Source organism: Rattus norvegicus, chromosome 1, assembly GCF_036323735.1.
Source record: "Rattus norvegicus strain BN/NHsdMcwi chromosome 1, GRCr8, whole genome shotgun sequence".
NCBI lineage: Eukaryota > Metazoa > Chordata > Mammalia > Rodentia > Muridae > Rattus > Rattus norvegicus.
The window spans coordinates 76,053,219-76,073,672 of record NC_086019.1 but is presented as its reverse complement, the minus strand read 5'-3'; the positions used below and the strand labels follow the sequence as shown (position 1 = coordinate 76,073,672).

General features: G+C 44.8%; 1 non-coding gene across 1 annotated transcript; it reads left to right on the top strand.

Annotated features, from left to right (window-relative positions):
• The first annotated feature begins 16,470 nt into the window (after positions 1-16,470).
• Mir3099 (microRNA 3099) lies at positions 16,471-16,599 on the top strand. The gene has a single exon (NR_106681.1). It is a non-coding gene; the product is annotated as a microRNA 3099 (primary transcript).
• Positions 16,600-20,454: the final 3,855 nt, after the last annotated feature.

Sequence of the window (20,454 nt, the reverse complement as noted above, 5' to 3'; positions counted from 1 at the left end):
CCATAGTGGAAGCAGAAAACCAGTTCCCCAAAATTGTCCTCTGACCTTCACATGTGTGTTTTGACTGTTGTGTACCCAAATAAACACACATACATTATATACACACAATAATAAGATACAATTTTTATGGTTGTTTTGCCTGAGTCTATGTCTGTGCACCATGTGTGTGAAGGGTACGTGAGGAGCACAGAAAAAGGCATCGGATCCCTTGGAATTGGAATTATAGGTAGCTGTGAGCCTCCATGTTGAGTACTGGGAATTGAACAGGGACCCATTTTTACATGCTGAGGCATCTCTCTAGCTCCCATGTTGCTTTGTCAAACTAACAGCAATGCCTTGGTGATCGTCCTATGTGGGCCCTTGATAAAGCAGACATCACACAGTATCAGCTACATAAGAGGATGCCTTCAGGAACCAGACTTGGTGACACATGTCTGAATCCTAGAGGTTGAGGCCAGATAATCAGGATTAGAAAACTAAATTAAACCCCAAACAAATAATAATAATAATAATAATAATAATAATAATAATAATAGTAATAGTAATAGTAAAACAATAAAGAGGCACACAAGACAGTTTTTCTGGTGCAAATGCTTTCTGCCAAGCCTGATGCTTGAGTTAGATCCCTAGAACTTATCTGAATCATCCCTCCCCTGACACCCAGGGTGTCCTTTGATACTGTGAGCATTCCGCCAGGCACAGAGCACTGGATTTTAGCTATTTCCCAGGGCATAGCGCTGCCATCCACCCCATCACAAAGTAGAGTGGCTATGCTGACCAAATAAGACCTGTCTGGAAGTCATGCAAGAACAATGCACCTGATAACTAGATTTTGATATGGGCAGTGAGCCCACTGATTTCCTCTCTACAGAAGAAGAAGAGGGTTCTATGTCTCTCCCCTGAAATTCCAGTTGCCACTCTCCTCTGTCTTGGAAGCCACTAGAGTACAAAGATGTGAAGGACTAGCTCAGGGATGAGGGCTCTTCAATAGTGCGGGTTTTGTGACTTGTCACTCATCCCGGGTTGTGACACTCAGGTCGAGTAACCTTGTGGAAGTTCAAGGTCATCTCAGCTCCATAGTGTCTTCAAGTGAGTTTGGCTAGCCTGAGCTACATGTGACCCTGTCTCTAAAACATTAAAAATATTAATATAACAATGATGATGGTGGTGGTGGTGATGATGATGATGATGGCAGCCCAGGGAGGTGGCTCAATGACTCAAGCACATGCCACAAGGGTGAGGACTAGAGTCAGGGAGCTCCAGGACCCATGTAAGTTTTGATATGACTGCTCACCTTTAATTCTAGCACCTCAAAGACAGGGATGGGATCTCCAGAGCTAAAAGAACTCCAAGTCTGAGAGAGAGAGAGAGAGAGAGAGAGAGAGAGAGAGAGAGAGAGAGAGAGGCACTCCCCTCAATGAATATGGCTCCAGATGCTAACCTCTAGCTTCTACATGTATGCATGTGCACACACTCGTGCAGAATAAAATAATATAAGTACATTGGGTTCCCAAGCTAGACTCTGTCAGGTCTCTCTCCCCTCCACCCCTCTGGAGCACAGGCATTTGATTAGGTGTCTACACCACAGTACCAAAGGGGTTACCGCATACACTGGATTTCTCCTCAATATCTAGCATAGACATCCCCCACACACATCCTATCAATCACAAGATGAGGGCTCTGAGAAAAGCAAGTCCTGGACATCACACATCTCCCAAGTGGAGGGGAATGAACTCCAGTTAAGGGTGGGTGGATTGGAAAGTTGGCCCCAAACAAGACAAAATAGCTTGATTTTTAACACATGGCCCAGTTTCCAGAGACATACTCAAGCTCATCAACCCACCATGGGATTTTTTTCCACTAGGCAGAAAAGCCAGGTTGATTCCAAGAAATATATACATTGCCGCACAATTAGGCAAAGGGAGAGAGTCCTTGGAGCCTTGGGGCCATGTGGTCAGTATTTGGGAGGCATCCACTTCCTGACGGTAAATAGATTTAAGCATACCATCTGTTGTGTGGTTATTTCCCGGGACCTGTTTTCTTTCTCTAATTTTCAGTTCTGACAACCTTGTTTTCTTTTTCTTGACTTAAAAAAAGTGACATAAACCAGTATTTGGCTTTTTTTTTTCCTCATGTGCTAGGCCTGATGATTTTAAGCTAATTTATATACCCCTCTTTCATTCCATAAAAGGAAAAAAGAAAAAGTTCTTTTTTTCTTTTCCCCTACTGGTGTTTAGTCACAAAGAATGGCTTTCAAAATAGTATTCGGTTTTGTCTTTTAACCAACAGACATTTACCTTTTTTTTTTAAACCGTTTTTCTTTTTTTTGTTTTAAAATTTTAATGTATGTGTGTATGTGTGTTTGGGGGGGGAGTGTATGAGTATGTGGGTGTCAGAGGACAATTAGTGGACTTGAGTCTCTCCTTCTACCTCTATGTGGGTTCTGGTGATCCCCCTCAAGTTGTTGGGCTTGTGTGGCAAGCCTTGACCCACAGAGTCATCTTTCCAGCCCTCTTTTTCTTTTAGACAGATAGATGAGCGGTAGACAGATGCTTGATTGATAGGTAGATTATAGCTAATAGGTAGATAGATGATAGATAGACATGGGAAAAGATTGCCATGAACAAAATGAGTAAAACATGATAGTTTATACTTGCATTTCTGCTGATTTTCAAATGTCAGTAGTTCTTTTTCTGTGAGACCTCAACAAATCCCTTTGGGCTAACTGTTTATTCCAGTATCTGCTGCTAGGGTTTGTACCTTATCGCTGCCACTTGACAGAGCAAGATTCCAGAAAGTAGGGGCTGAGGGGGGCCCTTTGTAGCTGAGTTCTGAGGTATGGACTGACAAATTCAAATAAGCATGACAGGTTAACCTTGCGGAGCTCTTCAGAACTGTTTAATCAGACTGGAAGTGATTGTTTGTTTGTTTATTACTGTATGTTTTGGAACAGTAGGAGGTTAAAGGTGCTTTCTACACAGGCCTGGTGATGTGAGTTCAATCACACACAGACACACACACACACACACACACACACACCACATATTATGTTCCCTTTATGCCTACTACAGTGCCCTCAGTGACCCTTCCACACTTCACTCTGTCTTCGATACTGATCGAGTTTCCTTCAGTCATAGTGTCCTTATAGTGTCCCTCATCTTACTGCCTGATCACTCTGTCTTTAGGTCTGCGCCCCTGTTGCTATCTAGAGACTGGTATAGCCTTGCCTCCAGTCACTCTCAGGACACTTGTGGTATTGTAACCTTGTACCATCTCAGAAGTACCAGAAGCAGGAGTCTCTCTATCTCCTTGATGGATGCCATCAATCATTATTTATTACCTGTCTACTAGATTCCAGGCCAGTCCTCTCTGCATTTCCCGGGCATTGTGATCTCTTGTATGTTGAGTCCCCCCTGCCCAACTGGGGCTGGTCACAGTGGCATGGCCTGTAAAGGTCCTTGTTGTGCATCGGATGACAATGAGACCAGCATGTGTTAGTTGCTGTGCCTCGGTGCCTGGCTGGAACTTCTCGTAGAATAGTTTTTGGGGGGAGGGAGGAATCTCATACTTTCCAATTGGCTGAGAGATAAATCTCCAAATAAAGTTTTAAAATTTCTTAATTTTTACTTTAGTAAATTAATAATAATAAGAAGAAATTAATTAATTTAATAAAACCATAACAAGTTTTGAGAGATCAATGCATTTGGTTATGTAGTTTCGTTTGTTTAATGGGCATTTATGGGCCATTTCCTATGCGCCCAATGCCATACTGCTTGTTTGGATGAAAATGGTTAGAGAAGGCTGGGAGAAGTTCAGCAGTAAAGTGCTTGCCTTGTAGGAAAGGGGACCCAACTTTGATTGCAGAGCCCACCCCAAAAGGTAGTGTTGGGGTGCATGCCTGTAATCACAGAGCTGGGGAAGCAGAGACCAGCAGATTTCTGGGGCTTATTGGCTATCCAGTTTCTAATACCAGCAAGCACAAGGCCAGTGAGAGGTCCTGTCTCCTAAAACAAAATGGATGGTTCCTGAATCCAAGGGTGAACTCTGTCCTCCAAACACACACACATGCACACACATGAACACAAACACATACGCAAAAGGAACTTTGCTAGAACAATAGTTCCTATCCCTGCAAAGCTTTTAGAGCAGGGAGAAAATAGACCAATAAAGCCAAATATATATATAACAAGGATGATGTATATAAAGTAAGGTGGTGAGAGGGAGCAGAGAGCATAAGATAAAGAAATACAGAATGTAATACAACCAAGCATGGTATCATTAGTATACAAGGTGAGGGTGTGTAATGAGATAATAGTGAACCACTTGTACTGAGCCCGATGAGCTGGGGAGTGGTTGAAAGAAGCAGGAGATGCGTTCAATAGCACGAAAGAAACACATATGGCTCAGGGTGGGAGTTAAGGGGGAGAATACGCACGCACACACACACGCACACACACACACACACACACACACGCACACACATGCACATGCATGCACACACACGGGCACACACGCTCACAGTGCACTAAGTGATTCTTAAAAAGACATTGATTTGGTTTAACTGAGAAGTAGGTGAGAGCAGATGATGGCAGAGCCTGGAATGTGTGAGCTTGGGAGAGAAAGGCTGGTAGGTTGGGAAAGGAGGGGTAGAGAGATGATTTGAGAAGATTTCGCCTCTACTGATGCAAAGGGAGTGGCAGTCACTCAGAGGCACTAACAGTTAGGAAAACCTTTGATTTCTATTTAAAGTTCTTTAAAAAAAACACTTTATCTTTCATTCTATGTGCTTGTGTGTATGACTATGTGTATACATGTGTGCATGAGTGCAGTTGCCTGAGGAGGCCAGAAAGGGCTGTTGGATACTGCGAAGCTAGAGTCACAGGCGACTGTGAGCTGCCTGACGTGGGTGCTGAGGGACAACGTTGCTTTGAGTTTCGTAGGTGGCTGTGAGCCATCTTTCTAATACTGAAGTTATTTTTGTAATGGTGAAAATGTTATGGTCTATATTACAGATAGCGTATATATTTCAGAACAAGACACGGGGACATCCACAATATATTCTTCTGCTTAGTGCATTCCACTAGTCCCGTTTACCTCTTCGCCTTTACAAGTTTTGTTCTTTGAGTATGTCACACACTCATGCTGCGGGATATAATCGCATCCACTCCCCACGTCTCCCTCTAAATTCCCTTCCACCTCCCCCCACATTCCCCTCCCAACGCAGACTCTTTCAAAAACATTTAGTGCTGACCATATGTGCGCGGGTGTGAGGCAATCCCCTGGAGCATGGGAAACTCCCAAAAAAGAAAAATTTTTTCCTTCCCCCAGCAGCTGTCAACTGCCAATAGCTCCTTCAATTAGGGGTGGGGCCTCGTGAGCTCCTCCCCACTTCATGCTAAAACTTTTCCTGGCTTCCTGTTGTGCAGGTGTTATGCAGGTGAGCACTAAGCTACTTTTTAAGTTTCCATGAAAGCGTATATTATATTTTGAGTATATTCTGTCTATACTCCTTCCAGTGCCTTCCATCAGGGCCCCTTTATCTATTTCATAGGATACATGCCTTCCTGATTTCATCAATGTATATAAAATCTATGAAGCAAAAAGGATAGAAAACATACATTTGTCTTTCCGAGGTTGGCTTAATTCCCTTAATATGGTTATCTCCAGTTGTATCTAGTTTCCCATGTTGTTCTTTGTGGCTGACAAAAAAAAAAAAATCCCATTTTGTTGGCTGTCAAGATGGCTCAGAGGATAAAGGCATTTGCCAGCAAGCCTGACGGCTTGAGCTCGATTGCTGAGACCCACATCGTGGAAGAATGTCCTCTGACCTCCACACATGTGCCTTGGCACATACCCACACACACTAGACAAATGGTTAGCGTTTTACATTTTCATTCTGTATATACACCGCATTTTCCCTTTATCCACGGCCCTATTGTTAGACACCTTGGTTGGTTCCGTGCTTCGAGATCATGCACAGTGCTACAGTAAACATGCCCGGGCAGGTACCTCTGTGAGAAGTTGACCTGCAGTATCTTTAGGTTGAGATGGGAGACATCACAGCATTCTAAATGCTAGTGGGATAGGGGGAGGAGATAGGATATACAATGGTCCAGCCAGAAAAGAAAGGATGATAGAGTGACTTGCTTTTCCAGGGAACTAGAGAGATGGCTCAATGGTTGAGAGCACTTGCTGCTTTTGTAGAGGACCTGGGTTTGGTTTGAGCATCCACGCTAGGGTTTATAGCTGCTCATAGATCCAGTACCAGGGAAACTGATGCCATCTTCTCAAATGTCTGTGCAATTACACACAGTCACGTGTGGACTCCTGAGCAACACACACCTGAAGGGCCTGAACAGACGTTCTGCAGACTATAAGAAACCATAGATACCAGTGAAGACTATGTTATCTAACAAGACTTTCAATCACCATAAAGGGAGAAAACAAGACATTTCATGATAAAGTCAAATTTAGCGATATCTATCCACAAATCCAGCCCTTTAGAAGATGATGATACTCCATCCCAAGGAAGTTAACTAGACCCATGAAAACACAGGAAGTAAGTAATCTCACACCAGCAAAACCAACAGAAGCACACACACACACACACACACACACACACACACACACACACACAAATAAAGAATCTCCAATCAAGTGGTGTGTCTGACTGCTGGAAGCAGCTGGTAACTGGGTTTACCAAATGGACAATTTGCCAAATTACGCACTTGCTGTACACTAATGGCCGTTAAATCTTTACAATCATCCAGCCCAGTCATGCCACATGGGATGATGTTCACGGATGTCAAGGCTAATTTTTTCCCTCTGATGTTTTGGTTTTGGTTTCCGCCAATTGATTTTGGTTTTGCTTCAGCAGGTTCATTTCAGGCTTGGAACTGATTCACATACTCAGTCCGATGGCACCTCAGGTTCGGGTGTGACTCCTGTCATGGGGGCATTCCTCAGATTCTTCAAACTTGCTTACAAATGGTTGTGGGATCTCCCTGGGCGACAGATCATGACTTCAGAGAAATTCAAAGACAAAAGACAAAACAATGCCGATGACAGAATTGTTCTGACTTACACCTTCCATGGCTTCCAGGACCTACAGAATACATCTGTGGGGGTCACGTTTGCTTCCTGTTGCTATGATAAAGAACATGACCTAAAGTAACTTGGGGGACAAAGTTCACTTGGCTTTACAGTTCCCAGGTCACACTCCATCACTGAGAGATGTCAGGGCAAGAACTCAAGGCAAGGCCCTAGAGGCAAGAACTGAGGCAGAGGAATGCTGCTTGCTGGCTTTCTCCCCATGGCTTGCTTAGCCTGCTTTTTTATGCAACCCAGGGCCACCTGTCCAGGGATGGCAATACCCACATCATGATGCTTGGTCCTCCCACATCAATGATCAATCTAGAAAATGTTCTACAGTTTTGCCTACAGGCTAATCTATTGGAGGCATTTTCTCAGTTGAGATTTCCTCTTCCAAAATAGCTCTGATTTGCTTTGGGTTGGGTAATAATGATAATGATGATGATGATGATGATAACCAGGAGAGCAAGAATACTCCAAAACCTTTATTTTTAAGATTACAAGAGCCCTTAGAACACACCAAGCTATTTATACACGTACAGCTTCAGACAATGCAAACCTGAACACCAAAATCAAACTCAACTGTTGAGCCAATCCCAGTGACAGAGTTCCCCAAACTCCCTTGCAAATGGGATCATAATAAATGTTTGGGAAGGGTTAAATAATGCATATTTATTTTGTTGTAGTAATCACCCAAATAAACCTGGTGCATTTGAGCCACTTAGTGAATTAACAGTAAACAAATGTGCCCACTTGGAGACGTGGTTTTCAGTGGATCGATTCTGCATTGGTACTGTGAGAATGGCTAATGATCAGAGAGTATGGTTTTGTCTTTGTTTGGGACAGGGTATCTTATAGCCCAGGCTGGCCTGAAACAAGCTTATAGATAGGGATGCCCTTGACCTCTTGATTCTCCTGCCTCCACCTCTGGAGTGTTGTTGGATCAGGGGCAAGCATCACCACATCTAGTGGAAGGGGTGCTGGGTATTGAAGTCAGAGCTTTTTGTATGCCAGGCAAATACCCCTGCCGTCTTATACACTGTCCGGGTGTGTGTGTGTGTGTGTGTGTGTGTGTGTATGTGTGGTGTGTGTGTGTGTCAGAGAGAGAGAGAGAGAGAGAGAGAGAGAGAGAGAGATTTCACAGCAAGGGCAAAGCAGACATTCCCATGGCTTCTAAGGAAGAATGGAATTTGAATTCAATTTGTTTAGAAAGTTGATGAGCATTGTAACAGAGCGTTTGGATTCTTAAGAAGGTCCAGTTGCCAGATCCTCTGACAGTAGATCACCACCATGGAATGTGCCCCAGGCTCCAAGAGCAAGCTGGGAGCCCAACAATACCCCATCACAATGACATGAGGCAAATGAATGATGTGCTCAAATGTGCAGCCCACCATGCTCCACATTAGATACCTCCTCTGACTGCCAGTGGAGAGACTTAAACACCATCTGTTTGAACACCAACAACTTGCATGGTCTCTGCCCGCCCCCTTCGGTTATTCCCACAGTGTGTAATTTTATTGTTCTGACAACTTTCTTCCTTTATTTTGTGAAAAAGAAAATAGAATTTTTTTCCCAACCTACGTTTGGAAAGTTTCATGTTAATTTATATACCTTCGTGTACTTTTCTTTCTTTTTAAGAAAAAGCGTCTTCGTCTGCTTTTGAGATGAAACTTTGTCCACCTTTAAGAATAAAATCATGTGTATGTGTTGTGCCTGTGTGTAGGTATCTACATGTGAATGCTGGTACTGTCAGAGGCCAGAAGGCTTCAGTCCACTAGAGCTGGAGGTTGTGAGCCACCCAATATGGGTGATAGGAACTGAACTATGGTCATCTGCAAGAATTGTATGAGCTCTTAACTACTGAGCATCTCTCCAGTCCCTCAGAGTATTCTTAACCTTTCACAAGAAAATATCTTGTCCTGTTTCCCAGTTTTCCGAATGCCTGGGCAGAGAAAACACAGCTAATACATTGGAGCTGGTAAATGTGCTGCATTTTTTTTTTAATTAACCTGTGCTATTTCATCTCATTTTTGACACAGTGTCTCATGTAGCCCAGGCTGGCCTCAAACTTGCCCCGTAGCTGAAAATGACCTTGAACTCCTGATCTTCCAGCCTTCACCTTGCCAGGGATGAGACAGCCATGTACCAAGGCATCTGGTTTATGTAGTACTGAGGATCAAACCCAGAGCTTCGGGAGAGCTAGACAAGCACTCTACCAACCGAGCCACATTCCCATGCTGCTTAAAAAAAAAAAAAAGAAATTCCAATAAACAATTCCGTTTGGCAGTTTCCATCTCTGCTCTGCTTATAGTCTGTAGCTCCTTGTTAAAGAGGAATCCTACACGGTTGCTATCTCATCTCGTGTTTGTTTATCTCCATGTATATTCCCTTCACTTCCCAGCTTATCACAACCAGTAAGACATTTAGAGATACATTAAGAGACCAGAACAAACTCCCAGGACCAACTGTGTGTATGCTGGGGACCCCAGTGGATTGCGCTAACGGATTCCAAATGAAGCAGTAAAAGAACAGGCCAGAAAAAATTAGCTCAGCCTTTTTTATTTGAAGCCAGTTGGCTTCGTGTGTGAATACCTTTATTCCAAACTCTTCTTTTCTTTTCTTCTCTTTTCTTTTCTTTTCTTTTCCTTTCCTGCTTTTGAGCCAGGGTGTCATGTAGCTAAGGCTGACCAAGGATGACTCTAACCATCTGATCCTCCAGCCTCCACCTCCAGGATACTGGAATCACAGACGTAGACCAGTATACTCGTTTATCCGGTGCTGGAGGTCAATCCCAGAGCTTTGTACATGCTAGGCCAGTGGTCCGCCAAGTGAACTACATCCCCCAGTCCCAAACTGTTGATTTTAATCCAGAGTAAATGTGCATTTAGCAGAGTCATCAAGTAAAGAGTTGTAAAGCCACCTAGCTCCAACCTTGGTGCACCCCTCCTCAGTCAGCTCCCACAATCCCCATATTTCCCCACTGGTTTTAGTGAATTCTTTGCCTTCATTTTGTTGCTGTGAGAAGACCACTGTCAGTCTAGGACTTAATTTATTTTTAAAGCATTTTCCCCTTTTACTTTTCCAGCTCATTTTTGAAACAGGGTCTCATTCTGTGTCCCAGGTTAGCTTGGAATTCATGGCTCACATGTGGCTCCTACCTCAGCTTCCCTAGTGCTGGAGTTATAAGTATGAGCTACTAAGCTCAACTTTTTAAAACGTTTTAGCGTATGTCTGTTGTACATAATGATTGTTTATCCTGTATTTTCGTGCATGTATAGTGTGTGTGAATACGTGTATGTTGGGGGGGGTGCTCATGTATGAGGGCATGTATGCATGTAGCAGTCCAAAGTTGATGCCAGGAATCACCCTTTATCACTCTCCTACCTTATCCATTGAGACAGGGTCTCTCAATCAAAACCAGGTCTTGCTAGCATGGCTAGTCTCTCTGATCAGCTTCTCTGAGGATCCAGTCTTAACCTTCCAGGGCTGGAATTACAGTTCACCAGCCATGTTCATGTAGCATTTCCATGGCCTCTGGGGGTTTGAATGTTGGTCCTCAGACTTCCACGGCAAGTGCTTTCACCACTGATCCTCCTCCCCATCTCTTTTCTTTTCAAAAGAATCTTCTTGAACCTAAAGCAATGGAGACTTCTAAGTCCAGTTTCCTTTTACAAACTTCATGCTGTTTGCAGGGTGGGGATGGAAGGAGGGGTGGGGTGCACTTGGCAGGAGTAAGATAGGGCCCCTGGGCTGCTGGGACCCTCAAGGTTCAGACAAAGGGCTCTGGGAAGAGAGATCAACAGATTAGAGGAGCTGAGGGGCTGGGAGTGGCCAGCCTTGACTTTGCAGGTGTAGGGCTCCCCAGGCAGGCTCCTGGCCACAGCTGCAGCAACTCCCAAGCAGAAGGCTGGGTCACTGAAGGGGCAAGCCAGGGGAGGAGAGAGGCTTGTGATAACAGGCTCCTGGCCTGTCCTGCTTCAGCCCTCCCACCCCCCACCTTCCCTAGGGCCCCATCCTCATCCTCAAAAGAAGGCAGTGGGCACAGTACTCCCACACATTCTTCCTTCCTAACTGAGGTACTGGTCACCTAACTGAGGTGCGTTTGTTGTAGAATAAAATCCTCCAGGAGAAACAGCCGCCATCTTCATCAGATCAGCTCGAAGGAAACTGGGTGCCATGAGGCCTGTGGATGGCTACCATCCCCTCAGATGAAGGGACTGAGCCTTAAACCACTCCTCCTAGACATGTGTATGTGACTCTGCCCTAATTGAACAGGAACTTAGGTGCTATGCTATGTAGGCTGGGGGAGTTCATTGAAGCAGAGCTCCAATGTTGTGACTATGGGAAGCCAACACCCATGCTAGGTAAAGGCTTTGCTGTGGGACTGTTTTGGGGCCACCACACTCGGGTAGTCACCCCTCATCTGTGCTCTAAGGAAACCCAAAATTTCTCATTGGTTCCCCATGTTGAGCTTTGCTGGGTGTTCTTTTTGTCTGCTTGCTCCAAGCCTTCATCCCTCCTCTGTCCCTCCAGTTCCTCCTGCTTCTGGTCCTGCTGTCTGTCTGCATGCCCAACCTGGGCCAGTGCTGAGACCCCAGTCACTCTAAATCCATCTGCAGGGCTTTCTTCTCCTCACACATCTGCCAGCACTTGAAACACTCAAAGAACCCTTCCCCCGACCATCGATCATCCTTTGTGTTTTGAGCAGTGGTAGAGCATTGAAGTAGCCTCTGATGCAAAAGAATCTGCTCTGAAGAGGGTTGAGGGCCAACTCGTCTATGAGTGTTAGGATAAGTACTTAGAATGCAGTTGGGAATGTCTTCAGGGATGAGTTCTGAATCCTAAGGGGTCAGCATAAACATGTGTATATGTGGGCAACAGTAATGGGATACAGTTGTGAGTGTGTGTGTGTGTGTGTGTGTGTGTGTGTGTGTGTGTGCGTGCTCGCGCGCTTCTTTGTTTCTTTGTAGCCTCTCTTAGTTATTCCTTCCTCTCCATGTGTCTTCTCTCCCAATCTGGAACGGCTCACCTTCCACCTAACCTCTAAACAGGAGCCTTTCTTTAAGATTCTTCCCTTCCCCCCTCCACATCCTGTCTTTGGTTGGTTTCATTTGTTCTCATAGCTTTTATGGCATCCATCTGCCCCCACCCCCACACGTAGCCCGACTCCCTGCTGTAGATTGAATGCAGGTGTCCTGCTCAATTCATAGCTGAACTCAGCCCTACGTGCACGAGCTAGGAAGCGGGGAGGTGATGAGGGTGGTGGGCCGGTGAATGGGTGCGTGCCCCTGTAAAGGAGAATCTGGAGGGCTCCCTGCATGCTCCGTCAGCCACATGTGAGAACACAGAAGGAGCCGTCTATGAAGCAGGGGGGAAGTCCTGACCAAATATTGAATCTTGTGGCTCTTTGATCTCGGACTTCACACACTCTAAAACTCTGAAAGTACTGGTGATGTGGCCCAGTGGGAAAAGGCACTTGCCCCTGACTTTGATTCCTGAGCCCCATATGGTAGAAGGAGAGAACTGATTTCCGAGAGCTGTCCTCTGACTTCCACATGAGCCAAGCTTACCTGCCCCCTGCTCCCCACACACATACAGACACACATAAATGTAATAACAATTGTTCATAGGAGTCTACAAAGGAAAGGCTTTTTTCCCCCTCCAGCATTTATAAAGATAGGCTTGTTTGTTTGAGGCAAGACCTCGTATAGCCCAAGCTAGCCTGATGCTCCTTGTGGAGCTGAGGATGACAGGATCCTTATCCTGCTGCCGGGTGTGCTGGGATGAAAGACCTGCACCACCACATGATGTTAAATTGCAAACCCTGACAAGCTGCTCGGGTGCCTGTTTAGCACATCAAAGCGGACCTGGCCTCCAGCTTCTCCCTGCATCCTTCAGTATCTACCTGTTACAAGGTTCTCATGGCTGACACACAACTTCTATCTGACCCTTTCCAGCCCAGAGGCTGGGCTGCCCTTCCCACGGATGCTCTTCCCTTTATAATCCAGGCTTTTTGATTACCCACTTCTCTTTTTTGCACCTTTGGCCTTCTGGTTGCTGGACTTGGTTCTCCTCTCTTCCTTGCCCTCCCTCCCCGTGTGCTTCAGGATCACGACCACTCCGGACTCTCCCAGATGTGCCTGCCTCTGGCTATGCGCTCCCACAGATCTATACTTTCTCTTCCACGGTACCTAGGAGCAGGCGCGTCCCTTCTTTTCCTTTTGATTTCTTTTTGTCATTCACACCCAGTTAATGAAGAAGCTTTGGTGCTGGCTTTGTGCGGGCTAAATAAGCCCTCTATCAACTGAGGCCCTGAATGCAGCTCACATGATTCCCTTTTAGCCTTGCTGGCTTCTTTGTTAAGTTGAAAAGACCATTCACCACGGCTATAGAACTGCTCGGCTATCTTGTCTTGTGGAGGAGCCAGGAAAGGAATCCTCTGTGTGCTGCACACACTCCACCCCCAGCTCAGACACCCGGTTGATATGTCTGCATCCTGAGTGTTGGTTTTTGAAAGCAAGAACCAGAGCAAGATGGAATGTAAAGGAAGCTTCTACTGGAGCTTGTTTCTGAGGGACGAAAAAGAGCAAAGCGTCTCAGAACACTAGCTGTCAGGATGTCAGCTTCATCAAGTTGCCAAGTAAAACCCCACAGCAACTGCCCACCATGGAATTTTCCCTGATTAATGACCTACGAGTGCCCGGCTGGTGTCCAAGCTCTATATACGTTGACATCCAGCTCAGGAAGGGAAACTATTTTCCCAGAAACTGCACAACATGGCCACTATTCTTCAGACGTCCGCTTCTAAAACCATAAAAATATTTCATACTAGCCGTCTGTTTGTGGACCATATCCCTGGGTCGTGGACATAACTGGGTTTTCTCTGGTGTTCTGGAGGGGGTTGGACCGTCCTCATCTGGAGATGACTTGAACGCCTGTTCCCAGTGCCCTTGCAACCCATGCGCCACACTCTCCCTGTTCGGCGTTGGCACAGAGCAGTAACCTACTTGCAGACGTGTGGATTGAACTACATTATATAAACATTTAAATAACAAGTCAAACAAGCAAGTACATTTTCACTCTTGTGCCTCTGTACCCAACTTTATAAATCTCTAAATGTGTGCATTCAGAGGAGCTGTGTGCTCTCCCCCAATAGCTGCCTTGTGTAACAGTAAACACCATTATGCAAACGTGGCTGCCTGGCAGAATCTATAGCCTTCAAACCTCAGACCAGACTGTCTCTCCTAACACTCCTAACATGTAAAAGCTTGGAGTGTTAACTGCTCACAGAGCCTCCTAAAGCACTGGTATTTGAGGTTGGGGATGTAGATCAGTTGGAAGGCTCGCGCTGAATGCACAAAGTCCTGGGTGTGATCCCGGCACCGCATAAACTAGGTGTGGTGATACATGCCTATAATGCCTGAACTTGGGAGGCAGGAGGATCAGAAGTTCAGAGTCATCTTCAGCTACACATCGTGTCTCAAAAAACAAAACAAAACAAAACAAAATGACAAAAACAAAACAAAACAAAACCCAGAAACAAAAACAAAGCAAAACAAAACCCAGAAACAAAAACAAAACAAAACAAAAAAAGAAAACAGTAACAAAAAGGGACAGGATGCTTCTACAGAAAATTGGGAAATTGTTCAAATATTCCAAGCAAGGCTATGACATGGTTGGGTGTTCCCTGATAAATGTGCAGCCTCTGAGCACTGCTAACTATAGCACCAGGAGGGTGACTGGGTGGTTAAAATGCTTGTCATGCAAACTTGAGGATCAAAGTTCAGATAAATGGAATTCCAGCCTTGGAATTGCCAGCAAGAGATCCACGAAGCAAGCTGACTAAGCTGCCGTGTTGGTGAGCTCTGGGTTTGCTTACCAGACCCTGCCTGGATGAGAAAGTTAACAGAGCAACGGAGGACGATTGCTGACACCAACCCCAGGCATCTGAATGTACACGTGCACCCATGTGTGTGTGCCAACATACAAGCAACAAAATCATGAACCTACACACAAGCAGTGAATGGGAAAGGGGAAGGGGAGCTACAAACTAGGAATAGTTCGATGGAGGAGGCCCGTTAAGGAATGATCGAGGGTCAGACTGGAGCATCTGTTTGTGGACCAATTTTTCCAATGGTGGGAACACTGATAAGATTTCCAATGGTGGGAACACTGGGTAGAGGTAGAAACGGGTCCACAAGTAAAACTTTATTGGACTACAACTCCCACCACTCCTAATAGACTCCCTCACTGCTTTCATGCTACAGCGACAGAGTACAATAACTGAGTTCCAACCACACAGCCCACAAAAACTAAAATATTCACTATGTGGCTTTTGACAAAAAGCCATCGCAGGCTGCAGAGTGGAACAGTTCAGAAACCTGCACAGACCGAGCTTCCAGGGAAACGCCAGAGTCCAATATAGCTGCTACCCTAAATTCCTTTAAAGAGAAAACATAGAACACTCGTTTTTTTGAAACACGCATAGCCTAAAATTTAACTATTTTTAATCTATCACAGCCAGAAAACTATATACAATTGCAGCATGCAACATGCTGTTCAAATCATGCATATTCTTTGCATCAGGATCTTCTCAGACAAATTGGCTTACCTAGCCATTATGTATCCATCATTTTGTTTTGTTTGAGACAGGGTTTTTTTGTTCTCTGTGTAGCACTGGCTGTTCTGGAACTTGCTTTGTAGACTGTACTGGCTTTGATCTCAGAGAGCTACCAGCCTCTGTTTCTGAGTGTTGGGATTAAAGGTGTTCACCATTTTTCAAGTATTACCATAACGTGTTGCTGATTATTACCACCACAGTGTACAGTGGCACCTTAGGACTATTGAAAAAGTATTGTACAACACCACATCTGTCTCAATAAAGAGTGGATTCATTACCTTGGCCAAGTGATTCTTCCCATCAAAGAAACACATAGGAACATCTACTCATGCCTTAAAGGGCATTGAAGAACAACAACAAAAAGATGATTTCACCAGAGTCTATCTTGGTGAACCAGTGAATTTTGGGGGATAACTTACAGGAGCAAGAATGACCAGGGCAGCTGCATCACTGAAAAGCTTACCCAACACAGGCTACTTATTACTCATGAAACCTGTATCCTGTGAGCTCCCTGCATGATTTTCAGGCAGTGACACTGAAGAATCTCCTCTCTCTCAGCAATCATTTCCTGTTTTACATAAACACGGGCCTTGTGGTGTTCCTAACTTCCTGTGCTTTCTGAGTCTTGTAAGTTGCACGAGATTCCTGAGCCTTGGAAGTGTCCTTAGCTCCCCCAGTCTTAAAAGGAGAAGATGTTTAGATTCAGAGGAAATCTCTACTGAACTCTTCCTTTTCAAAGCTCTTCCTCTTTGCAAGGGAAACCTCAAGCCTGCTGAGCGATCGATCCCCATCCCAGCTTCCTTCCAGCCCTTGATGTTTCAGTATGCACATAGGCTAGAAAGAGGTTGGGGATGGGGAAAGATGAGAGCATCGGATGCAGGATTGAGTGGGAGAGAGACAAGGATGAAATGGCCAAGGGACCACATGGAGAGAGACTACCCAGTGACATTAGAGACCCAAGGACTTCACACTTAGTCCTTTCTTTTCTGATGAGAATTAGCAGGAAAACATGTCAACTCAGATAGCGAGTGTGAGCCCATCAGGTCTAAGGGGAGACAAGTTGAACACACCTTGAAAGCTCACTAAAGTTAGGGGGATGGATGGGGACTCCAAAACTTGTGCCTGATTCAAACGAAGCTGATGGTGTCTAACCACATGTAGCATCTGGCTGACAGTAAATATCTCCTATCCTAGTTGTTTATCCACCCCTCTCCCCAATTCAACCATCCATTCTCCTCACCCAATTCCTACCTCTGCCCTCAGGAGAATGAACTTATCCAAATCACACTTTTTTCATGGGGGTAGAGAGTTTTTTTTTCTATCAGTGAGTTGTTGTTGGAGGACTTGAAATCCTTGCATGATATCAAAGGGAACTCCGGGAAACATGGGGAGGGTGTAGTGACAACCCCTCACTGGTCATCTCCTGATCCCTCACTTGGTCCTTGCTTTGGTCAGTAATAGATACCTGCTGCACAGAGACAGCTTATCCATCTTCATGGCATCTGTCACTGGCCTGGGCACAGGAGGAAGCAGTGGCAGAAAACATCTCAGATTGAGATTTTTCCAGATTGTATAGGTAAACATGTGTAGGCAAAAAAGAAGAAGGTGAGAGAGGGGGAAGGAGGAGGGGAAGGAGGAGGGGAAGGAAGAGGGGAAGGAAGAGGAGGAGGAGGTGGAAGAAGAGGAGGAGGAGGTGGAAGAAGAGGAGGAGGAGGAAGAAAAAGAAGAGGAGGAGGAGGAAGAAGAAGAGGAAGAGGAAGAAGAAGAGGAGGAGGAGGAGGAGGAAGAAGAGGAAGAGGAGAAGGAAGAAGAAGAAGAGGAGGAGGAGGAGGAAGAAGAAGAGGAGGAGGAGGAAGAAGAAGAAGAGGAGGAGGAGGAAGAAGAAGAAGAGGAGGAGGAAGAAGAAGAAGAGGAGGAGGAAGAGGAGGAGGAAGAAGAGGAGGAGGAGGAGGAAGAAGAAGAAGAGGAGGAGGAGGAAGAAGAGGAGGAGGAGGAGGAAGAAGAGGAGGAGGAGGAGGAAGAAGAAGAGGAGGAGGAGGAAGAAGAGGAAGAGGAGAAGGAGGAGGAAGAAGAAGAGGAGGAGGAGGAGGAAAAAGAAGAAGAGGAGGAGGAAGAGGAGGAGGAGGAGGAAGAAGAAGAAGAGGAGGAGGAGGAAGAAGATAAAAAAGAAAAAAAGAAACACAAACAAAAACACAATGACAACAACATAAAACCCACCAACTGACTGTCACATCTACCCAGTTATGGAAGAGGGTAGAAATCAGGAGAGTGACAAAGGAGCTCATTCTTCAGCGACTAGCAGAAATCCATCCGAAGAGTAAACATTAGATTCCTGCAGATTGCCATGCCATGAGCTAACCCTCATCTAGCAAATGGACTTTCATTTGAGCCTTATGAACGTTCACAAGAATCACTAAGAGGCCCAGCTGGTTATGGTGGTGCAAACGGGCAGGACACACTGAGGAGGTAGAAGCAGGAGGCTTGTGAGCTTGAGGCCAGCTTGGGCTCCAACTGTAAAGGCTGGAGAGATGACTCCATAGATAAAGATCTGGTTATGCAAGTGTGAGGACCAGGGTAAGGATCCCCAACCCCCACATGAAAACTGGATGGGCATGGTGGCCTACCTGTAATTCCAGACAGGAGAGCCTCCGGGCAAGCTGGTTCTCATGTCCTGTATCTCTGAAGAAAACTGAATTTCCCTCCCTCAGCAACTGTCATTGCCAATAGCTCCTCGGCTACGGGTGGGATCTCGAGTTGCTAAGTTTTAGGTTTCGAGTATCTTACCACAACCTTTAAAAATTGAAGTACTCCACCTATGAAAGTATTTCAAGATGTAGAGTTTGTCAGCACCCTCGGACGGGCCGAGGCAGCTTTTGCTGTGCAGCAGGAAAGGAATGAGAATGTCAGCTGGGACTGTCTGAACACCTGTCACTGTGCTCAGGGACAGTTGAGACTCTTCACCCTCAAATGGAAAAATGGAAGATGTGTGGGTCACACACCGCCCAACCACAATTCCGTGGGATACAGTCACCCCAGATTTACCTAATTTTTTTGAATGATGTCTCAAATAAATTATCTTGCTTTTAATAATTTAAAATTTTTTTTATTGTGTAATGTGTGTGTGCAGCACACATGTGCTATGGTATACATGTGGACGGCAGAGGACAATAGGTAGTGACCTTCTTTTTTTATTTTGAAATCTGGGCCCTAGGGATCAAACTCAGATCGCCAGACTTGAAGGCAAGCACCCTAAATCCACTGAGCCAGAAGAGCTTTTATAAAATGGTCCTTCACTTTTCTGGTTATGAAAAAACTAAGCCAGTCACCTGACAAGTACCTATTAATTTTTTTTTACTTGGTAAAAGATTGATTTATTTTATGGGTATGAGTGCTTTGCCTGCATGCATAATACATGAGTCCCTGACGCCCTTGGAGGCCAGGAGTTATAGATGGTTCTGAGCCACCAAATGGGAACTGAACCTGGGTCTTTGGAAAGATCAGATGGGGCACTGAACCACTGAGCCATCTCTCCAGTTCCCAACCTGCTAAAGTCTGTGTAGATGAAAAACACTGGAGCAGTCTTCAAGCCTAGCTTGGATTGCTTGATTTGTCACTTTGTTTTATAAATATTTTCCCAAGTATCTTAAGAATTATTTATAAATACTCACTTGAGTCAAACACACTCCTAGGATATTCTACTTCAGAAAATAAAACGTCTCTATGAAGCTTCTCTCTCTCTCTCTCTCTCTCTCTCTCTCTCTCTCTCTGTGTGTGTGTGTGTGTGTCTCTGTCTCTGTCTCAGTGTGTGTGTGTGTGTGTGTGTGTGTGTGTGTGTGTGTGTGTGTTTCAAGAATAGTCTCTTTTGTCTGGCCCAGTGAACTTTTATTTAAATAATGCATCCTCTGGGTATATGCAGACGTCTGTGTTCTACAAGGCCTTTCTGTTGTTGGAGGGCTCTCAAGATATTTACCCAATTTGAGAACTGATAGTATTAAGAACCATTTGCCAAAAAACAAAACAAAACAAAACAAAACACCCAGTGATATAAAGAGTGGTGTTTAGAAAGATTAGGCTGGGGATATTGAGTGACTCAGCAGTTAAAAATGCTGACCATACTGAAGTTGGGTCCCTAGGACCCTCATTGTTTAAGAAGAGAACTGGTTCCCACAAGTTGTCTTCAGAATTTGACGTGCAAGAGGTGACAAGGCATGCAGAGAGAAGTATGCACAAAAGTAAATAAATAAAATGTAATAAAGATAAGTGTGGTTCTCAAAGAAGGCTATTCCTTATCATGGCTCATCACCCTGGTGGTGTGTCCTTTGTAAATATTATTGAAAGTCACACTTGTGGGAAAAACAAACCCAGGAAGAGCTAGTCTTTGTCAAGAGTTCCAAATGTAGTACTGCTAATCTCAGCAGGTCCCAACCAGAGTTCAAAGTCCCTATCAAAATCAGCACGTCCATCCAAACGAAGCAGGGCTGGCTTCCTTCCGTAAGCCTCAGTGACTGGGCTTTGACTTTTTTTTTCTTCCTGGTTTCCATGTTTCTCATGCTTTTAATTTCCTATTTGGATGGATCTTGTTTCTTATCGTCTAAAAGAAAATGTCTTCTGCAGTTGATTTCATTTCCTATGCCTTTATCTTTTCGACTCTAATAATTCTTACTCTTATCTGTTTTGTCCAATGGTGTTTTCATTTATTCTCTTATTTTGAAGAACTATATTCAATGCTGAAAATATTCTTG